This window comes from Cibotium barometz, chromosome 52 (genome assembly GCF_041138505.1).
Source record: "Cibotium barometz isolate CiBa-2024 chromosome 52, ASM4113850v1, whole genome shotgun sequence".
NCBI lineage: Eukaryota > Viridiplantae > Streptophyta > Polypodiopsida > Cyatheales > Cibotiaceae > Cibotium > Cibotium barometz.
In genome coordinates, this window is record NC_141097.1 from 11843649 (window position 1) to 11867155 (window position 23507).

The 23507-nt window shown below is 40.4% G+C and overlaps 1 long non-coding RNA gene across 1 annotated transcript; it reads left to right on the forward strand.

The window, feature by feature from the left end:
- Nucleotides 1-12618: 12618 nt before the first annotated feature.
- Nucleotides 12619-23150, forward strand: LOC147608810 (uncharacterized). The gene is made up of 3 exons (XR_015264402.1): nt 12619-13147; nt 13327-13412; nt 23038-23150. It is a non-coding gene; the product is annotated as an uncharacterized LOC147608810 (long non-coding RNA).
- The last annotated feature ends 357 nt before the right edge of the window (nt 23151-23507 follow it).

Genomic DNA, 23507 nt, shown 5'->3' on the forward strand with positions numbered 1-23507 from the left:
TAATTTGGACACCTTTGATGTGCCTTATTCACATAGATATGGCCCTTATGGTCAATGAAACTAGCCATTTTGTGAAACAAGTACACACCACCCTTATGGTATGTGTTGTACCTTGGTGTATGGGTGTGTCACGGTGTATCTGTTAGTAAGGTTATAATTGCACATGTTTGTCTCTCTTTACTAGTAGAATCCAACATTTGCATATTGACTGCAACTAGCTTGCTGCCTTAATTTGGACACCTTTGATGTGCCTTATTCACATAGATATGGCCCTTATGGTCAATGAAACTAGCCATTTTGTGAAACAAGTACACACCACCCTTATGGTATGTGTTGTACCTTGGTGTAAGGGTGTGTGTGTATCTGTTAGTAGTAAGGTTATAATAATAAAGCTTATGATCTTTGTTTTTATTTATCCATCCTTTGTGTTGAGAAATGCATGTCCACATGAAACTCATATGTGAAGAAAAACTCTCAAAATGCACTTCTCTCATGAGATACCTTTGAAAGGTGAGTGTATTATTTGAATGATTTTTCATCTTGGATAACATATCTTTACTCATCTTAAAAACCCACAATCATGGTAATTACAGAAACTCATATTGCATTTTGCTACATTTTTCTTCCCTCTCCATAATGATGTATATTTTTCATAATGTCCTCCTAGCTTGCACATGTAATGGTGTACATTTCCAATATAATGTCCTTCTTCTGAACAAGTTCTTAGCATTCCTTGTTATGTGGTGATGCTCTCTCTTTGCACTTGACCTTCTACTTGTGTTGGACTTCTTGGCTTCTTGATTCTACCCTTGTAGTCCCCTCCTACCTTCCTCCCTTGATTCTACCCTTGTAGTCCCCTCCTACCTTCCTCCCTTGATTCTAGCTTTGTAGTCCCCTCCTACGTTCCTCCCTTGATTCTAGCTTTGAAGTCCCCTCCTACCTTATTATGGGCTAACTTAATTAATTGCCTTCTATGCCACTTCTCCCCAATGTGTGCTTCTTGATTCTAGCCTTGTACTCTCCTCTTATCTTCTTAGCCTTGTACTCTCCTCTTATCTTCTTAGCCTTCTTCATTCTAGCCTTTTAGTCCCCACCTACCTTCTTAATTCTAGCCTTAGAGTCCCCTCCTACCTTCTTAATAGGCTACTTTAATTAGTTACCTTCTATGAAAATCCTTCCTAATGCGTGCTGGCTTAGGCTGGTACTCTCCTCTTATCTTCTTAGCCTTCTTCATTCTAGCCTTTTAGTCCCCACCTACCTTCTTGATTCTAGCCTTAGAGTCCCCTCCTACCTTCTTAATAGGCTACTTTAATTAGTTACTTTCTATGAAAATCCTTCCTAATGCATGCTGGCTTAGGCTTGTTTTGCATATGTGCTAGGTGTCTCTTGGCAGATAAAGATGATGCAACTATAGAGTCTCGCTTGTCATGAAGATGGTGTACACATTCACACTAATGTGAACCTAATGAACTTAGTTTTCACATGGAAAATGGCGCATATGCACATTGTGTACCTAATGAACTTGGTTTTCACATGTAAAATGTGCTTCTATTGCATTGGATTAAGATGGCATTGAGATGAATCCACAATGAGATATTTATTGTGTCCCCATGATGTTCTATTGATTGTGAATGTGAGGCAATCAATGTGGCTTTCACTTGTTTTTTTATATTTAAATGTTATTCTCAATTTCTTTAAAAAATCTCAATGGACTCAACATTTTGTTGCATGCACATAGTATGTGACACCAAATCTATTACCTTCTTTGCCTAAGGGAATTGTTTCTTCTTGCTTCAAAAATTAAAACTCTATTATTAAGTGTGCATCCCACTGAGTGAGTATAGGTAAGCATGCAGATTATGTTATATAAATTGAGAGAAATATTTAGAATTAAAACTAACATATACAATCTAGGCTTGAAAGTAGAAAAAATTAGATAAGTGGAAGATTTCTAACTTTATTATACATAAAGAAAATGTAGATAAATTAAGAGCTCACATGAGCATAAATGGTAATGCCAAAGAGCATGATAGGGATGGCTAAAGAAATCTTATGGCTATTAGGAATCTTATGACTATAGAGTATGGCCATAGGAATTTTGTGACTATCATGGATGGACAAAGGGATCATTTATGCAAAGCTAGTATAAGAAAGAAGATGGGATCATTCATTTATCTAGGAAGGATAAAGGGATCATTCATAAAAAAGCTAGTATGAGAAATGGAAGATGGGGCCATCATTTTCCTTAACTAAAAATGTAAAGCTAATATGAGGAAGGCATTATACATATAAAGCTAGTATGAGAAATGGAAGATGGGGAACATCATTTTCCTTAACTAAAAATGTAAAGCTAATATGAGAAATGGAAATTGGATAGCATTACATTCTAGTATGATAGATGGAAGAAGATGGAGGCAATCATATCCTTAGGCTAAAAATGTAAATCTAGTACGCAAAATGGAAATTGCATACCATTATATTCTAAGTAGTTTCACACTTTGATAGATCATTTTTCTTTTTATAGCTCTATCAATTCAAGCTATGGTTTACAAGTTCTAACCATTTTTTAAACCATATTCTAATGTATTAAATATAATATAAAAATAAAATACTCTTCTAAAAAATGATTAAAAAAATAATCTCATACTTAGACAGAGCACAAAACAATGAGAAATTTTATTTTTTATTTCTCATAAATTTGAGCTAAAGTTGTAAGAATATAAAGTAGTGGAATCTTGATCAACAAAATACAAAGCATTGAATTATAGAAAGAAGTGAAGAGTAAACGATATTACTGCTTGTTACAAAAAACTTGATTACAAAGTTGATGGAATTTGCCCACTTGTGTGCTCCAAGTAAGGAGCTTTGATGCAATCTAGACATACTATGGATGGAGGATATCTTGCTTACAACAGGGCTTAAACAAAATAAACTCAATGATGAACTAAGGCTACTAAATGAGTATATGCAAAGTACCTAGGTCATTAGGGATGTAGGTCGACCATGTCAGCCAACCTACAACTTGGTCCAAAATGACCAACTGACCACATCATCTGATTGGGACCATATTAGACTATAACTAAGTCTCATAGAAACTTGGTGTAGCTCCCACCACCATGGCAATCTGAGACTATCTCTAGACCCTCAAACGGGCCTTGTAACTCGAGAACACTATGTCCTTGGTTTGTTATCCAGCACTCACTAATGTGGTCACATAGCTTGCACAAGCATGCATCCTCCTTGGCAGAGTGCTAAGTCTACATAAGCTATCTCCTTACTATCTGGTCACACTTGGCCAGCACCATCCAATGTCTAAATTGGAAACTACCAACATGTGTGCTCGGGTGCTTACCACAATGGATACTCCTCATAAAGGGTGCCTTATAAAATAGAGAACATCTTCCATCCATAGAAACATCACGAGGGTGGAGCATGCAAATGCTTTTCCAACACTCGCCCCCTTAATGTCCACCTATAGGTGAACTACCTCTTTGGTCCAATGTTGAGTCGATGAAGATGGTGCTCCAGCAAATCTCTTCCCATAACCTTTGTAAAAATGTCTATACAATTCTCTTTTGGGCAGTAGACAAGCTCAACCTCTCCATCCATAATTAGCTCATGCACATAATGATATTGTATCTCAATGTGCTTCGTGCAAGCATGAAACATCAAGTTCTTGATGATAGCCAGGCATCTCTGATTGTCACATAGCAACACTGTCACTGTCTCCTAAGATGTTATAGGTATATATTTTATCATATTTTTGATGCATAATGATCTTGATTTAATATGTGCAGAAACCAGCTTAATGAAATGTGCGAATGTGTGCAAGGCTATTATATATGTGAATGAGAGGTTATTTTATGAGTTATTTTTGTTGGCTACGTGCCAAATGTCTGTACAAATTATTTATGCACACTTGTGCATGGCGTTGCTATATTCCTAGCACATAGGCTATAAGAGTTTTGATTATTTACACTTAGTGTATGAACAAGCTCTAGTGCTTCAGCTATTTTTGTAAAAAGTGGAAGCCCATTTTGTATGCACAACTATTAATAGCTCCTTGGGGGTTGTTTATTGAATACAATTCTCGAAATACTCATGTTGTGGAAGTGGAGCTACACGCATGAGGGGGGAGATTGCACCCAATCTTGGAGTCGTGCTTTTGTGAGCTAAGTTTTTTTTAAATTTTGTTTCTCTCAATTTTATTGAATATGTTGAGCATATGGTATGTGATAAGTTATTTGAATTAAATCAATTCTTGCAAGTTTCTTTTAAATTCTATCTTAGTAAAAAATTAGATATGAGAGGTAGATGTAGGAAGTTGGAGAGAAGAATTGAAAGCTTAAAAGCTTAATTCAAAGGTTTTTGTTTTTGGAAGGGTTGGTTCTATTATCCAAGGGGAAAACACCGGAGGGTGGCAAACCACCACAAAACCACCTTTTTGTATAAAAAGCAGTTTTCCCAAATTCTTAGCCTCTTTTTGATCCATCCTAATGGATGAAGTCTACAATTGAATCCTAATGGATGAAGTCTACAATTGAAGGGGAATCAGGCTTAGCTTTTGGATTGCTAACCTAGAGTAACAAGAAGAAATCCATAATGGAGGGTCCTTGTTTATCTTCAAGTCAATTTATTTGAAGGAAGCTTCAATAGCATTGTAGCAGGCTCAATTTCTTTTTTTAAATTAAAGCTTAAAATCTCTTCTCCCGCTTCTTTTCAATCGGGGGGCAACAACATTTTTTTTTTCGATCTTTTCTTTTCTTCTCTCCACGGTGATAGCAACGGCAGACAGTTCGACGACCTGGTTTTTTTCTTAAATAGATAAGTCATAAAAAGCTAATAAACATGATTCAAAGAAGTGTTACAGGTGTAACGAGATTAGACATATTGTCCCATGGAAGTCAAAGTTTATTTCACCTAGGACTCAATATGATCGATGAAGATGATGAAGAAGAATACCAAGACGACTACTCAGACTCTTGAGGTAACATATTTATTACATTTGATTATTTATCACTTGTTAATAAATTTTAAGGAGATTTTTTATGCATCAAAAGTAGAGCTTCTTGAAGGAACTGGCCCCCCATCTTGAACTATACTTTATGAATTTTCCACTAGTATGTATTAGTCTGTGGTATGGGACACGAGATTAATCCTGTGTGAAGGATTTCGATGCATACTTATCTTTAGATTTGTGTGAGATAATTTCTGGTGGTATAGGACATGAGATTAATCCTCTGTGAAGGATTCCGATGCATACTTATCTCTAGATCTATGTGGAATAATTTCTGGTGGTATGAGACACTAGAATTTATTACACATAAAAGTCCTTGATAGAATGTCTTCTTTTATAATTAGAGAATATACTCGAATTTATATATTATAAGATAATTGATTGTTAACCCATTCCTAGGGTTAACAAGAGCTACCGCCATTATCTTACATCAAGGAGTCAAGGTAGATACACCAAAGGGTCATACATTCAAGATATGAAGCAATAGTGTCCAAAGCTACAACTTATACAGGCGCCCATAATGGTGTGACGGTGTATTTATGGCGATTTCTACTTGTGTGTGGTAATAAGTTAGGATGAAGTCCTAAGTGATGTACTTCATGAATATATTATGAGAGTAGTCATTGTAATAGCATTAGGCCTCTTATAACCCTAAAGTGCCCGGTCGGCCATAATTTAAGTGAGTGTGAACACTTATGGCCATGTATATAAGTGATATGCTAGTGAGTGTGTGTGAGTAAAGTGAGGTGAGAGGAGGGACGAGTACCCGTAGTGCAACGTGGCGGTGTGACAATGCTCGTGGGAGGCACGGTGGAATTGCTTTTCAAGGAGTTATAGAGCTTGGAGACTTCAAGGGTTATGAGCTCAGCCATTGGAAAGATTCTTACACGACAGTTGTGGTTCACCAGGTAATCTCTTGTTAGATATGTTTCAAAAAGGGGGGTTAGGTTGAGCCATAACATTTTTGGCGTTGCTGTCGGGGAGTCATTCCTTAGCTTTTTCCATCTTTTTTTCTCTAATCTATGTATTACCCATTGCCCATTATCTTGATTAAGGGTTTCCCATGAAAAAGATGTGGATTTGATGGTGATTTGTGTGTGATTTGGTGTAGAATATCTCTTTTTTATTTCTATAAAGAATGCTTTTTGCTTAATTTTTAGCTTAATTTATTGTTTTTGTTGTTGTTATTGTGATTTTTCATGTTCTTAGGACTTGCACATAGTTTGTATTAGGCTTAGTTTGCATCCATTGCATCAAACAATGCAATAGAATGTAATTTTTAGTGAATGTTAGCTCTCTTTAGTGTTAAAAATAGAACTAAAATCATTAATTTTAGTGTAGTGTGTTTTTTATTTGAATTGTTTGTATTAGAGTGTTAGCAAGCATTAGGAGTTGCTTAATATTTCAAAAAAATTCTCAAAACTATCAAAAAACCCTTGAATTCGACTGATTTCTCTTAATGAGCATTCAATGAGTAGATGCTCATGAGTTGTCTAATTGTCCATTTTGGGGGTCATTTATGAAGGGTGTAAGGGGTGTCATAAAAAGGTTGACTTTTTTTATTCCCACTTACCTTTTTGGAAAAATGTCCATATCTCCTTAATTTTAAATTCAAAAAATATTCTCCCCAAACAAGGAAATTCGTATTTCCCACTAGACTTCCAAAAAAAAAATTGAAAAAATGGTTCACGTTGTGAATCATTTTTGCACTTTCACGGACTAAGGTTTCACGCCCAACAAAAAAAATTCGAAAAAATGGTTCACGTTGTGAATCATTTCTACACTTTCATGGATTAAAATTTCACGCCCTAAGAGTCCGCGCCCAAAAAAAAATTCAATGGAAAAGCAAGACTGGTTTTGATCACTGAAGATGGAATACAAGGCTATCTTTGACTTCTTGAAAGAGGCTTTCAAAGTGGGATATTCATGAAAAGGAACTCGATGGAGTCTAATCAAACAGTTACACAATGTAAGACAGAAGGATGGAGAATCCATTCGGGACTATATCAATCGGGTAAGATATCTCCATTCTCATTTGTAACAATAGAGACAAGTTCTCTAATGAAAGACTGATTGGGTAATTCCTAGAGGGCATTGAAGATGTAGCCTTCTTGCAGAACTCCATGTACGCTCTAGCCAACACTTCCTTTTTGAGCAATGTTGTAGGAGTGCCATGGATTTCGAGGATAATTTTAAGGGAACTCATTCCCGTGAATTGCAAGAGGGCACTTTGAAGCTTCCTTCAAAACTATGAGCATGAAACCTGAAGGAAAGGGAAAATAATCCTCTTCAGGACAACAAGTGGAGTAGTTAGCAGATGCACTAATGCAGCATAAATAACCTAACACTGGAGAACATGCCAAAGCGATGACCAAGTTGGGCAACCCCAGCTTTACCCAAAGACAGAACTGATATAGTGCCCGATTTATTGAGCTAACCACATTAGTACGTAGTGTCCCACATTTGAGACCCCAGCTCACTCTCTACTATTCTTACTGCCAAAGGTGGGGCAATCACGAGACCTCCAATTATTACCAACAAAGCACGGGCTCTACCCCAGGCCTTACCTCCGAACCCTAGACAACCGCTGGCCTTACCAACCCTAGTGCAACACAATGTACGTCAACCAGGCATGAAGTGGCCTTAAGAGGAATTCTTAGGGTGCCTGAAGTACCCTTACCACCCCTAGTCTTACCACCACAACCACCATTACCTCGAATTACCCTTGTTCACTAGTTGACCTTGATAGAGATCTTTGAAGAAGGTGAGTAGGGAGGAGCCATTAGCAATACCACCTTTAAACCCATTGAGTCAGGCAGCCCACCCCCGAGATCCTAAGTCACTATGTGATGGAGGGTGAACCCATGTACCCTTTGTACCTCTAGCAGCCCCAACCTCATGGGAAAAAGTCTTGAATAACGCGGATAAATGACCACCTATGCAATTCTATCATTGTGTGGGACCTCATTAAATAGCTGAGTGTCTGGTCAAGAAAGGGATGGCTAGTACTCTTGTGAGTACTTATGCCTTAACTCCTTTATGTATAGGATGTGTTCATATATATACAAGGATTTTTCATTGACAATGGGTATAATTGAGAAGGGAAATGAAGCTAAACTGAGCAACAAGATGGCTAGTACTCCTGTGAGTACTTCTGCCTTAACTCCTTTATGTACATGATGTGGGATAAACTATATATACAAGGATTTTCCATTGAGAATGGGTATAATTGAGAAGAAAAATGAAGCTGAACCTAGGACCAACATTAACTTGCTGAGTGTATGAGATGGCTTCATTCACACGATGCCTCTAAATGCATCACTAGAATACAAAATAGAAGGAGATATGTAGATCATGTTGCCGAAGCGTCTATGTCTATGTCTCAAAATCAGGAAACCCTGGGTCATGGAAGGATTTTATCCCCTGAAGAAGTCCTTAAACAAGCACATGCAAGGTGCTCGTGGAAGAAAAAGGCCACAAAGATCGGCAAAGGGGATAGTAAGATGTTCATAAAGAGTGGGTCTGATGAAGGGACAACCACCAATATGTCATGTTCCTCATCTGATGAGGAGAAGATGCTACTGTCAGCCCCTCAAGCAAGAGGGCAAATAGATCCCAATCGGCTACCCCGGAAGTTAGCCGAATACCCAAACCCCATCAAAGAGAAAAAAAGGGGCCAAAGGGCTCTTAGGAGTTGGTTATGGAGTTTGGGTATTCGGCTACCCCGGAAGTTAGCCGAATACCCAAACCCCATCAACGAGAAGAAAAGGGGCCAAAGGCCTCTTAGGAGTTGGTTATGGAGTGTCAAGCTCAATTGTAGGAGGAACCTCAAGCAGTACATATTGCGGAAGGTTCCCCTATGCCGAACTTTCAACCAATTGAAGAAACCCAAGAGCTTGATAGAGGTCCCAACAACCAAGCACTCCTTGATAAATTTCCTCAAAAGATAGAACTAAAAGCCATAGAAATCCTGCTCCAGATAGACCCTATTGAGTATCTCAAAAATCTGAGGGGGAACGGTCACCCAATAAGAACGGACATGGAAGCTCATATTCTAATACCTTACACCTGGAAAAGCCTAATCTCATGAGTGGGGATAATACAACTCAGGAACCCACATTCATCTCTCCGAGAGACATTGCTAGACTTTCTTGGTTCCTTTCTTCATAATTCCAAATTCCCATTGGTACCTTACTTCAAGGTAGCCCGAGTTTATAGAAAGATTTGAAAGATTGGATGGAAGGACGACTTGGAGTAGGAATGGAAGAACTGATGAAACTAGGGAGTTTTGACGAGACTGATGAGGTCGGACTCATAGAACCAAATGGAATCACTCACGTTCCCACATGATCTGAGTAAAAAAGTTAGGGAAGTAATTTGAAGGAGATGAACTGAATGCAACACTTCCCTTAACTTTGGATGTCCTTCAAGTCACCGCCATCCTAGATGGCGAGGAAGGAGTGAGCATTGTTACCAAACAGTGCTAGGAAAAATGGGGAGAATCTCGTATGGATGACCAGTGTTACTTGTAAAACTTGCTGACGGAGCCACCGCAAAGCCCATAGTTCTTTTGCGGGATTTGAAGATTTAGATTCTCGGAACCAACTTTCAACACGCCTTCGTGGTGTGATGAACTTTGGCCAGCAGCCTATTTCTTTATGATTTCAAAACCATAAACGTCTTTTCATGAGAGAAACCAAAATGATCCATGATTAGGACACGGATGATATCTACATTCAAAGGAAAGACCAAATGCTAAAGGTCAGCATATACACTTGGAAGACCCATCCTGTGAGTGGGAGACCTTTTGCACAGAGGATTCAATAACGAGACAGCCAGATCCATGGTAGTCCACTTGTGTCAACATGCTATAAAATGTGGATGATGAACAGGATAGTGTGGAATTTGCACCCCCTCTCCCAGAGTTGGAAGACTCTGAGAACTAGATGCATACCCTTGCCACCCTAGACATACTTCCAAAACACATGGGCACCAGATTTGTCACAAACTGATGGGCAAGAAATCACATGGGCACCAGATTTGTCACAAACTGATGGGCAAGAAATCACATCCCTCTACATGCTCAGAGTTGCATGCATGCCTGATGCTACAAGCCTTGCCACCCTAGACATACTTCCAAAACACATGGGCACCAGATTTGTCACAAACTGATGGGCAAGAAATCACATCCCTCTACATGCTCAGAGTTGCATGCATGCCTGATGCTACAATCCATGAACCTGTTAGTGTCAGAGAGGAAAGACAGTTATGGGGAAACCACCCCTGCAAAACACATATATCCAATGGCTTCCTAGGAAAAGAGGCATACATACCCAATAGAATTGGAAGAACATTGGCTGAAATATGTCGAAGTTGTTAACACACATTCCTACTTCTAGCAAGTCTAGAAATAGGAGCTCGATGAGTTTCCCATTCCAGTTAACAATGTAACCACAAAATTGGAAGAAATAACCAATTCCCAACCTGAACCCCAAAAGATTTGCCACTCTGTGCACAAAGCATGAAACAAAAAAAATGGGGCTAGCTGAAAAAGAAGCCAAAAAGCTAATGGAGGAAAAAAGCGCTAAAGCTGAGGAGACTAAACAAGTCCCCAGACGTTTTAGGGCATTACAAGGTTGGAGACCGTTTTATATAATACAAAAAGGCCCAAAGAAGCCATGATGGGAAGCCAGGAACATTTTAAGATGGTCTAGCCAAAGTCAAGGAAATTAACCTAGCAAGTCCAGGGGAATATCCAAAACCCATCTACATAGGGGAAGACCTCTCTGGAGAAGAAGAGAAAGACCTTATCGCTCTTCTAATAGAATTCCAAGATTGCTTCACATGGAAGTATACGGATATGAAGGGTGTGCCTCCTGAAGTGGTAAACACCCCATTCCCATGGTCGGAGGGAGAAAGATCAGTAAAGCAAAGAGCCTATCCTATGAACCCCAAATACTCCAAGATGGTACGGGAAGAAATCGAACAACTCATAGATGCCAGATTCATCTACGGGACAGAGCACACAAAATGGGTTTCACCCATAGTGATAGTGCCCAAAAATAATAGTAAAGTGAGAGTATGCATAGACCTCAAAAAGGTCAATGCCGCCCTGATACGGGACCACTATCCATTGCCCTTCACAGAACATGTGCTTGAGTAGTGAGTCGCAGAGGAAAGGGAGCCTGCAGTTTCTTTGACAGATTTTTCAGTTATAACCAAGTGTTGATCGACCCAAAGGATCAACATAAAATGGCTTTCGCCACCATGAAATGAGGCACGCAACTATACCACCATGGAAAGGGAAGGGTTAGCCATGGTCTACACTATTAAAATTTTTCACCATTAACTTTTTGGCAACCAAGTTCATTTTCTTTATTAACCACCAGGATCTCCTTTACCTGGTGAATAAACCTTGTACCACTAGTAGAATTACAAGATGGCTTCTAATTCTACTAGAATTTGACCTATCAGCTATATGAAAAGGTTCATAACATGTATTGGCCGACCATATGTCCGCTCCCCTAATGGAGAGCCACTGGTGGGTGTTGATGATGACCTACCAGACGCCCCCCTGTTCCAACTGTGTTTGATTCTTGAGTGGGGAGAAGAAGTCTCACACTTCCTAGCTAATGGCCTACCCACCACCGAAGCACCAATTAACAAGGACCGAGCAAGACGCCTCATCAAAAAAGCTTCCCCAATCAGTTGATCGCAGGGTAACTCTACATGCAAGGAAAAGAAGGAATCATGAGGCGATGTGTCTGAGAGGATGAATACGTCTCTATTTTGGAGAAGCCCACTCTGGAATTACAGTAGGATACTTTGCAGAGTAGATATCACTGCTTGAAAAATCCTAGTGGCAGGACTATGGTAGCCCACCTTGTTTGGAGATGCTGCTGAATACGTCAAACAATGCGATGAATGCCAATGGGTAGCAATTCCACATGATAAGGATAGAATTCCCCTAAATCCCATCGTTTCCTACGACCATTTGAGAAATGGGGCATTGATTTTGTGGGACCCATTAGTCTAGCTACTTGACACACCCAATCTCGGTATATCATAGAGCGAACGAGATGGACTATTGCACAAAATGGGTTGAGGCTAGGGCCACTAGAAAAGCCGATGCAACATCCAGACAAAATTCCTTTACGAGTGTGTGATCACTTGCTTTGGGTGCCCTCTTGAGCTGGTGAGTGACAATGTTACACACTTCATTAATGAAGTTATACAATTCTTGTTACAAGAATTCATGGTGGTCACCACATCGAAAATCCTCTCCCTACTACCCCCAAGCTGATGGCCAAGCCGAAAGCACAAATAAGATCCTATGTGCTTTTGGCAATAAGCCCAACTTGTAGTCCCTAGCCTTTTTAATTATCTTGTATAGGATATCTTTTAGCCTAGGATCAAAGACGTAATTCCACCACCAAATGCCATAAGCAGTGATGTTGTCCTAGCAATGTATCGATTCATATTGAGTGTACATCTCATGGCTATATAAAAACTATGTACAAGATCATTTGACACAATGCAATCATATCCTTTTTATTATGCCTCACTTGTATTCCCACCTTAATTTCTAATATGGTACCAAATCTGGGTCCTCGTTTAACGTTTAGCTGTCAATTTTGAGCCTCTAGCAAAAGCCAAACTATCCCTTAGAATATCCCCACGAATGAAGGGCCACTTGCACTATACAACAAGGTGCCACCCAAAGACCCTGCTAAGCCAAACTATCCCTTAGAATATCCCCACGAATGAAGGGCCACTTGCACTATACAACAAGGTGCCACCCAAAGACCCTGCTGTGGCATCCATTATCTCCATTGTGATCTCTCGGACCTATCCATTTGAGCTCCCCAGCTTTGCTCTTGTGCGGTTGGCTTGTCGGCCATTACCTGCTTGCCTCATCTCTGGCCCTCTCTCCCACTATTGCCCCATCTTCTGTCCTCTTGGGAGCCATCATCTGTACACGACGTGCCTCACCTTGCGGACAAGCTCATTGTGACGAGCTTCAACTACTGGCCACGCTGAAGGTGGCAGAGAAGAGGGAAGCAGTGGAAGAAGCCATCTTTTATACACACACCTCTCTGCCAACCGCTTCCATGGTTCTAGTCCAGCTGGGTAAGTCGCCCCTCTCTACTGCCCTCTTTGCCAACAACCTCTTCCATGGTTCTAATCTAGCTAGTTAGACATTGTGAAGTTGCCTCCCTTCTCTTTCAAACAACCCTCTATTTGGAACCTACCTGACTCTCTGGCCTCAGAGCACTATTAGTCATTAACAGCTCTTGCAATTGTCTCAGAGGCAAAGGACCACTGTCCCACAGGTACATAGCACAGAGATGGTGATTCTGCAGAATCAAAACCAATCAAAAACTCCCTCTATTTGGTAAGAGTCAAAGCTCACTACACAAATTTGGGGCTTTTCTTATTTTGGAGAATTTTCTGTGAAACTGAGCAAAATTTTGGGGATTTTCATTATATTTGGGCTTTTTTCAAATTAGGTATTGTGTGTGACATTTTATGTCAATTGGGATTAATAAGCTTAATTTAAAGCTCCATTTTAGCCAATTTATTTCCTTCTTTAATCCTATTTACTTTCATTTTCTTAATCATGGCATCACCAGTTATTACCTCATCTTCTAAGTTCCTAGATAAGTTTAAAGGCCAAGGATTTCATACTTGGTAAATTAAAGTAAAAGGGCACTTAATGAGAAAAAACCTATGGGGTCTTGTGAAACCATTGAGTGAGGAAGAGGGGGTTTTGCTACTACTAGAGCTACCACATTACAAGCCAAAGATGAACAAGCCTTGTTGGGAGTCATCATCACTTCCCTTGAAGATAATTTCATACACTACATAGATGAAGCTGATACGGTTGCTAAAGCTTGGGAAACCTTAGAGAGGATATTTGGAGCTAAGGCCAAAAATTCCAAAATTATCCTTAAAATGCAACTTTATGGGTTAAGTATGGAAGCTAATGAGGACATATCTAGTGTTTTAAATAGGCTCAAGAGCCTTATGACACAATTAGTGTACGTTAAATCACCTATTCCAAAGGAAGATGCCATAGCAATCTTACTACTCAAAAGCATGCCTCCCATTTTTGCTCAAATTGTGACCGTTCTAAAGGAGGAGGAGCCCATCCCTTCTTTAGAAAGTATTATTAATTCTTTATAGGAAGAAGAGAAGAAGGCTTCCCACATCCTAAAAGGTGCATATGTTGTGTCCTACGCCAACAAGAAGAAATGTGCTCATTGTAGAAAGACCAATCACTTATCCAAAGACTGCTTCATTAACAATCCATGCTCTCATTGTGGGAAAACCAACCACCCATTTAGCAGGTGTTACCTCAAGGAAAAGCAAGACAAGAAAAAGGACAAGGCTCACATTATTGAGGTAGAGGAGAGCCACTTTGTGGCAACAAGTGGCATTGAAGACTTTGATAATTCTTATGCATTTTAACTCTTTTGTATACTCTTTTTTTTGGGATTTTAAGCCTTTGTTTTTATCCATTCCCTTGGTTATTGTAAGAGACGATTACACACACCTTATTGTTATAAAAAGGGGGCTTTGTCTGGAGCATAGTTGTAGGCTAAGTCCATGTATTGAGTTTCTTTCTCAAGTTTGGCTTAAGGGGGGTTTGTTGGAAATAAGTCCAACTTGTAGTCCCTAGCCTTCGTAATTATCTTGCATAGGATATCTTTTAGCCTAAGATCAAACATGCAAATGCCATAAGACGTGATGTCATCCTAGCAATGTATCTAGTCATATTGAGTGTACCTCTTATGGCTATATAAGCACTATGTACAAGATCATTTGACACAATGCAATCATATCCTTTTTATTATGAATGCCTCACTTGTATTCCAATCTTAATTTTGTAATATGTGATATCCTAACCAAGATTGTAGAGGCAAGCCGCAACGACTAGGGGAACAAAAGTTACCGGTAGGACTCTGGGCATATCACACTACATATAAAGTGGCCAATAATACGACACCCTTTAGCTTAACCTATGGTACTAAAGCGTTTATGCCTATACAATTCTTGGTGCCAAGATTGAGAGAGGCTATATAAGAAAAAATCACTGTGTATGTCCTGAGCCGCCGGCTTTGGGAACAACTTAAAAAAGCTTGATAAAACTTGTCTCAGAGTTGTGTATGAAATGTTGATAGAAAACCTAACGTGTAAACAATGGTTTGATGATCAGCTCAAGGATAAGGAAATGAACAAGGGGGATATGGGCCTCCTCTACAACACTAAAAATCTATTACTCGTCATATGGGCCAACTCTCACAGCGGCCTCCGAGATAAGGTAGCCACAAGCCCATAAAATCAAGGAGAACATCTGGCAAAGATCCTCGTCTGCCCCAAGATCATCCCCACCCACCTCAACCTCAACCTGTAACTACATACAGGTGGGTCCCTAAACCTCTTCTCACTGCCCACAGAAGTTTTATGAGGGCAATTGACAAATCTGGTTACCACCAGCATGACTGTCGATGTACACCCCCTATTTCCAAGCTCCCCACACGACAACAATTTCTATATAGGCTAAAGCAAGCCCTAGCTATTGCCACCACTAACACTATGAAGGATAAGGGAAAAGTGAAGATCTAGCAGGAAGCCAAGGCCAAGTAACCCTCGCTCAATATCTCCACTTGTGAAATCCCATCAACCTTGGCTACCCCATCTTCCCTTATCACTCGACTTCCTTGCTGCACCCCCACTCAACCTCTTGCCTCTCCAACTGCTTATCCTACAGCCACTCCCTCATGTGAAGCACTAGAGCTTCATGATGATGAGCTACCGACCTTGTCCAAACCTAATTGGACCCATCTTCTCGCTCACAATTAGGTAAGAAGTCAGTAAAAAACCCGTTGGGGTGCTAACCATGTAGCCTTAGGGTATAAAACCTGTTTCACAGGGTGGAAAAAAATAAAAAAATGTAAGGCCAAGCAACGAATGCCTGTTCATTCATCAGAGCCATGGTCGTTCACTTCAAAAAGCCACAAATGTTTCCTTCTGAAAGAGCCATGGCTGTTCACTTTAGAAAGCCATGGTCATTCATTCACTAAAGCCATGGTCGTTTCCTCAAGAAACGAATGCCCGTTCATTTATAAGAGCCATGATCATTCCTTGGTTAAAGCCATGGCCGTTTTCTTGTCCATCCATAGTTGTTATTCGAGAGACACAGTAGTATCTCTCTGTAGCCCCACGACCATTCCTCCACAAAGGAACACCCATTTTTCTGGGAAGCCACAATCGTACCTTCCTTGAAAATATATAAAAGGGCCCACCACCATTCATTTCACTCACTTTTATTCTTGCCCTCTAGCCAAACTATTGTCATTTTTTCCTGCAAATTCTTCACAGCTTCCTGCCTTCTTGCTCACCCACAACTCTCATGGCCACCCGATTCGTCCTATGAGGTCATTAATCATACCCCACAAAACAAGAGGAGGCATGCAAACCACCGCTTTGAGGAGTACAGGAAGCATCCCACTCAGCTTTTTTCCACTTGGGTGAGGCGGCACTCATGAAACAGGTTGATGGTCACACCATCCATACCTTCATGAAGAATACCCATAAGGTCGAGCACAAGCTGCTCTATTATATAGAACCTTGTTATTGGGCCATAGAAAACCATGCCATAGTCACTTTCCTGGAGCAAATAGGGCTCGACGGCTTGCCCACAATGCAGCCCAGGTGCCCGACCTCCTGAACTGCTTATATTTCCTTGAATCCTATGATGTCAACTAAGCCACATGGCAAGTTCTTGATAATAAGGGTGGTATACATATAATACATCTTAGGCTCGATCTTGTTAGGGATGCTCTCCACCTCCCACCAGTCGAGCAACCTTATGTCAGGTACAACCATGTCATGTGCTATGTGCGTGATGCTTTCCAAGGGCCTACCACTAAAGATGGAGTTGAATGGAAAAACATCACTCGGGCCCTCACATTCCTCCTCACCACCCACCGTGGTCGAGAGGTTTAACCGGTGCAACCTTTCCTCCCTAGCCTACATCCACCAAGGCGTACATGTCAGTTGGACATAAGACCTACATAAAGAGCTCCATGCCATATGCTCGAACCCCACGGCAAGCTCATGGCATCATCCTTGCTCACCTCCATCCTCCCCGAATCCCAAGCCCTCCCCAACCTCCCCACCTCTAAATGACACCATATGGATACTCATTCAATAGGAGGAAGCCTGTCGCACAAGGCTAAAGAGGAAGAGGAAGGCTATCTGGCAAAGTTGAAGAGGAGGAAGACCTTTGCCGCACCAACATAATTTTTCAAGGAAAACCTCATCCAAACCCCTAGCCTTGGGAGCCAACACCTACCTTCTCCACCCCCGTTTTTCCCAAAGAAGGTCCATCAAGATCACCCTCTACATCACAGCGGGGCACACCATGGATACCTTGCATTTGGTCCATGTGGGCTACTTCCGCTCCTAGCAAGCTTATTTAGAGGGCATTCGGTCCACCCATGATGCTATTCCCAACTTTGTGGAAGGATTTTCAAACCTCACCCAGGAGTTGGTCAATTCCACGACCGATTACATGCACCGCCAACATGAACATGTGATAGCTGCCTAGCCAGCCATGCTCCTAGCCAAAGAAGATCAGTAGCAGCATGAAGATCTCTAGGAAGCCACCTGCACCAACGCACGCCTACAAAAGCCCCTAGAAGATAGCAAGACCACTCTCACCACTGCCATGACTACTATCACACACAACTCCAACACCAAATCTAGGCATCCAGAGAAGAAGCCCACATAGCCAGCCATGCCCTAACCCTCTCCTAACAAGAAGCTCAAGACCCCTACCTTAGAGTCACACTGCTGCGGATGGTTTCACCTATGCACCTCCTTTGACAATTACAAACAGGTGGCGAAAGAAACATTATTTTAGAAGGATTTCCAACTATGAGTAGCAAAAGCGTGAGCTCTCTAGACCCCACAAACACCCTCAGGGCTGATATCCAGTGCTATATGAAGTGAAAGGTCGATGCTCTCATGGACGCGACCATGGAATTACAGACGCTCTCCACCCCCCCACAAAACCCCCCACAATGCCTTGACCTCCAATAATGTACCCTCCCCTTAAACCTTCTACAACACAATATCTTCATTGATGAGCCCATCTCCTCCTCCACGCTCTCCTACCTCCTCAATAAATTCCCCCACCCCTCTATCAACCTCCTCGCGTCACACTTTTTTTCTAGAACCAGGTTTCTTTTGCTAACGCCACTGCCCTCTTCATGCTACCCATACACCCTCTCATGGTGGCAAACCTCATCAACTCGACAAAGCTCCTAGAGTATGGGCATGCCACTGACCACGATTCCACCACTAATATTTCTGTTCCACATGGCCTCTGCCCATACCCATATGACTTCTCCAAATCCCTCGCCGCCCCTTGCCATTCTTGGAAAGGCTTGGCTAGTCAAAAATCTACTATGCCTAAAAAGCACTTTTCCGCTAAGACCTCCCATTTTATACCCCTTATGGGCTCTTAGTCCTCTACCAATGTTTCTACCTCCAACTACAAGTTATCGCCACCACTAGCATCATGCAGTTCGACAACTCCCATGCTTCTTTGCATACAAAATCTCCATCGACGAGGCACAGGAGGCCTAAAACTTCTTCTTCTCCAAGCACGGGGCTGGCCTGCAACCTTGATGAGGAGGATGATGAAAAACGATGATGGCAGGGATAACATGAGCCATCGCAGCAGGAACCAATCCCCCCACCTCTCCCAATCTCCTCCTCACATCACCCTCTTCCCCCTCGGCCTCCCAATCTCCTCCTCACATAACCCTCTTCCCCCCCGCTTCCCAATCTCCTCCTCACATCACCCTCTTCCCCCACCACCTCCCCACTCCCACTCCAAACCTAGTTCTCAACCCCCATGTTAACCGCATCGCTGATGGGGTTAATTGAGCAGTTGGCTTAGGCGGGCCCACCGATTAATTTTTCAAAGGCCGTTTAAATGTAACAAGTGATTGGCATTATTAGATTACTCTAATTTTGTCACTTGTAATGTTTTGTTTGCCCGAGCGTGTTTTTTAGCACTTCATGTATTATCTTACGGATTTTTCCTGCTCAAATAAGTGTATCACGATGTAAACAAGGGATGCCCAAGCTAAGCGTAATGCCGGCATCACATACACATGCCTACTAGTAGGTGTAGATACACATAGTTCTCATTTTTACACAATGGCCGCCCAAGTTTGGGTGCATGGCCGCTTATAAGTTTTGTATAAATAACAATGTAAGGAATGAGAACACACACTTCCCTGGTGAAATCTTAGAGCTCTTGTGTTATCTTGCTCTTATCCTCTTGCTAGAGTGTGTGAGAGTGTGTGAGTGAGAGTTTCTTGTAGGTTTTTGGGTTGCATCACCATAGCTATGGAGTTGTGAGCGGGTATGTCCAAGAGAATCAACACAAACATTGTTCAGTGACAAGTGATGGGAGGTAAGTTTGCACTAGATACTTCTCTAAGTAGTTGGAGAGTCTCCCTTTGGGAAGCTCTAAATGAATTTCCCTCGCATCCCCACGACAAGTAAGTTGTTTCATCTCTTTCTCTCATGTTGAGCCTTTTATTGGTGTGTGTATAATGCCATTGCTTGAGTTTTCTTGAGAGTGTGGTGAAATAAGCTTAACATTGGCGACATTGTTGGGGATAGTAAGGGCTTAAATCTTAGTTGCATTCTTGCTTCTAGTGCTTTCTCTTGTATTTTCTTCCATTTTGCCCACTCTGTGTGTATAACAGGGTGGATAAGGTAAGAGAAGGAAGGAGAAAAGGTTGGTTGGTTCTAATTTGTTTTTATTTTTATTGTGTGGGTTGTTTTTCTTGGTTAATGTGGGTTTAGTGTGTGGGATTTGTTGTTTTTGTGTGGTTTTTGGTTGTTTAATGTGTCAATTGAGTTCTTTGTAAGAAAAATAAAATAATAATTTTTGTTTTTGTTTTTGCAGGCCCATATTAACCCCAAATTAGGTTTTTTTTAGCTTTAATCTGGCCACCAAATTCATATATTAGCCATTTGCATTGCATTTCCATCATTACATTAACATTTGCATTAATATTGGATCCCCTTTACAGAGTGCTTAATTAATCCAAAATTGGATATTTAGCATAAAAACTAACTAATTAATCCATATACTAGTTAATAGTTGGTAAAGAACCGAATCGCTACCAAAATTTTAAATTTTTGCTAATCCTTGTAGGTCATTTGATTTTGTAAGAAGAATTAGTACAATAGTTAAGTGCACAAGAGAGCCAGTGGGGATAAGGAGCTTTAATCAATATTAGGTAATTTGGAAAAAATCTCACATTTTGGGAATCAATTACTCCATTTAGTTTTGGACATATCTTAAACATACTAACTCCAAATTTGTCGAAGATCATAGATTTAGATTCTACTCTTCAAGATCTTTCCGATGATATGTCACATGAGGGGTTTTGACAAACTTTTGGACAAGTTCACCATGCTCCCATTTTTCAAATGGGAATGGGATTTTTCCCAAATTATCTAATATGGTATTCTTTGAGTTTGTAAGAAGAATTAGTAAAAGATTTAAGTGCACAAGAGAGCCGATGGATAAGGAGCTTTGAGAGACACAACTCATTTGACACTTGGGACGCTTCTACAAGATATCAAGAGATGTTGAGCTCTCCAAGAAAGCTCTAAACTCTAATCCATGCATGATTTTATCCTAAATTATCATATCTAAGCTTACTTAAGGGTAAAACAAGCAACTCAAGTAACGAAGGCCTGTCATTTGGGTCAGGGAAAGCGCTTAAGAATAGGGTCAAAAAGTTATAGTTTCCTGAACTAAAATAATTTTTGATAGATAATCTAGTTCTGCACAGCTTTTGTAGATTTGGATTCCTTGTTTTTTATAGATAACTTTTGACTGCTTTAACACCCAAATTGGAGTTCAGAGTCAAAAGTTACGTCTGTTCGACGTTTACCCTGTCTAGGAAGGAGCTGTCCAAGTGGGGTCTAGGAGCCTCCACGTTTGGATTTTGTGCTCACACTAGGTTTCCAAAATCAATTTTGACTTTTGGCTTAGGCTAAGGATACCTTGGACTAACTTCCTACCAGGTCTCACCTCGATTGGCCAAATTTAAAAATTTGCTATTTTAGGTACCATGTCCGAGTTGGTTTTTCAGGTTGGCTATAATTAGCCATAGAGATTCTTGAATCTCAACCTTGGGTACTAGGCTCGTAGACTTGATAAAGTACTATGATCATACCAAGCCATGGAGTGATTAGATTATTCTTGATTCATAGAAACTCCAGAAGTGCAAGTTCTCTTGCCAAGTGTTGGTTTAAGAGTTAAAGAGTGTAAAAACCCTCTCTCAAGAGGGATTTTGTCTGGGCTCTACTAGCCAAGATACTTAACTCATTTCACCAAGGACTGGTAGGTGGAAATATTACAGGGGCTATTAGCCTAGCATGTCTAGCCTAAGAGAAGTGATTTAATATGCTAGTTTGTGATAGGCTCAAAAACTTTTCCAAGCCAATTTTGCATTTGACTGTCACAAAAAAACCTCCTTAGGGAGAAGCTTGAGTTTGATTTCCTTGGTTAGAGGATTAAACAAACCACCTTGACAAGGATTCACAGAGGACTGGACCATAGTTGAGCCCACCCAAGGGTGTGTTTACACTCCCTTATCCTCTATCGAAGTACCCTCTATTGTCAATACAAGGGAGACCATAAACAAAACAAAGGAAAACCCTGTAAAAAATTATTGTTCCTTGAACTACAATAACCTTTCATAGAGAATCTTGAACTGCACAATTTTGTATATTAGGATTCCTTGTTTTCTGTAGATAACTTTTGATTACTTGAACACCCCAATTGGAGTTTAGAGGCAAAAGTTATGGTCCTATTAACTTGACCCTATCTGAAAAGGTGCAATTCCAAAGAGCTTCAAGGGCCTCTAGTTTGTCTCTCACAGTCACACCAAGCATCCAAACTCAATTCTGACTTTTGTTTGGTGTTACTAACCTTAAGGAGACTAGGACCCTACCAAGTTTGGTCCCAATGTGCCCCAAAAATAGAAATTTAATATTTTGGGCTCCCTGGGCCAACTAGGCAGAAGAGAGCTACTATAAATAGTAATTAAGAATCCCAAACAAGGGTTAAAAGTACCAAGTCTATTGACAATATGTTGGACTATAGCCATACCAAGCCATGCATGGATTGGACTCTTTAGGACCTTAGTTTAGTGCCCTCCAAAAACGAACTGTATGCATGGACTAAGCTGAAAATTACTTGGGTGGTAGTAGCACTTACTTGGCCCTTAAAATCCTACTTTAAACATCCAGCCATTTAAAAGTACAACTAAACCATAAAAAATACAACCGATTTTTGAAAATGATAAAATATCTCAAAAAACACTATTTTTTAAACCAAAAAGAGCACGAGCTCCTAAAAAGCTCCAAAAACCGTAAAAAAGTACAAGTTTTACACTTCAATACTTTGAAAGATGATAGAGTTGCTCATAAAATCACACATTTTTTGAGAAAAAAATACTCAATTTGCTATAAAATAATAATGTCCATAAAATCAGTTACAATGAGAGGTCTTATGCCTCTCGTATTAAATCTTTGACTTTCTTCAGAAGATTTTTTTTGGTTTGTTTTCGTAGATGACCCAAGTTTTTCAAGGTAAAACCATAAACAAGAACTTCCACATCCTCCATGCTTAGGCTATCCACACGACGTTGACTATGATTTGCTTTCTTTCCCTTTTTATTTACTCAAATCATCTCTGGATAATATTTTCCTGATAATGCATCATCTCCATTGACCTTGTACCAGTAGACCTCAATTGAGCTTACTTTTCCATTTTCCTCAAGGACTTTAAGTACCTTTGCCAACCAAAAAGGACATCCGCTTTCATCATCTGTTGTTGCTAACACTGCAATCATTGCACCTACAGTGAGCTCCTCAATATTTCCTTCTCACATTTCCTTCTCTTGCAGCTATCGTTGACTAATCCTTCGAGCATCAACATATGCTTCGCGAGTCTCCCCATGCACCAATGTTTGCAATTCTTCAGGCAATTCTGTTTGTTGATTTGGCATTTGAATATTATCATCACGGTCTTCAAGTTCTTGTACCCTCCAAAGAAAGGGCTCCATATTCATCAGTGATCTTGAATTGCTTTGAACTTCCTCAATCAAGATTTCTTGCTCATGAAAAAATGTATTCCACCATCCAAGTGAGCAAGCTGGAAAATACACATGTGCTGATTGTATGGTCTCTTTAATTTCTATCAAACATTGCTGATAATTGATGGCTCGCTTTTCTTTTTGAGCTTTTGTTGCTTCAATGCTTGATGCCAAAAGCATTTTTGCTGCCTCTGAAGAATTTGTCATTCTGGGATGCCAGGTAATTCTCCTTGCCATTCACTTACTATTTTTTGAATTATGGTGATGGTCAAGTTAGGGTC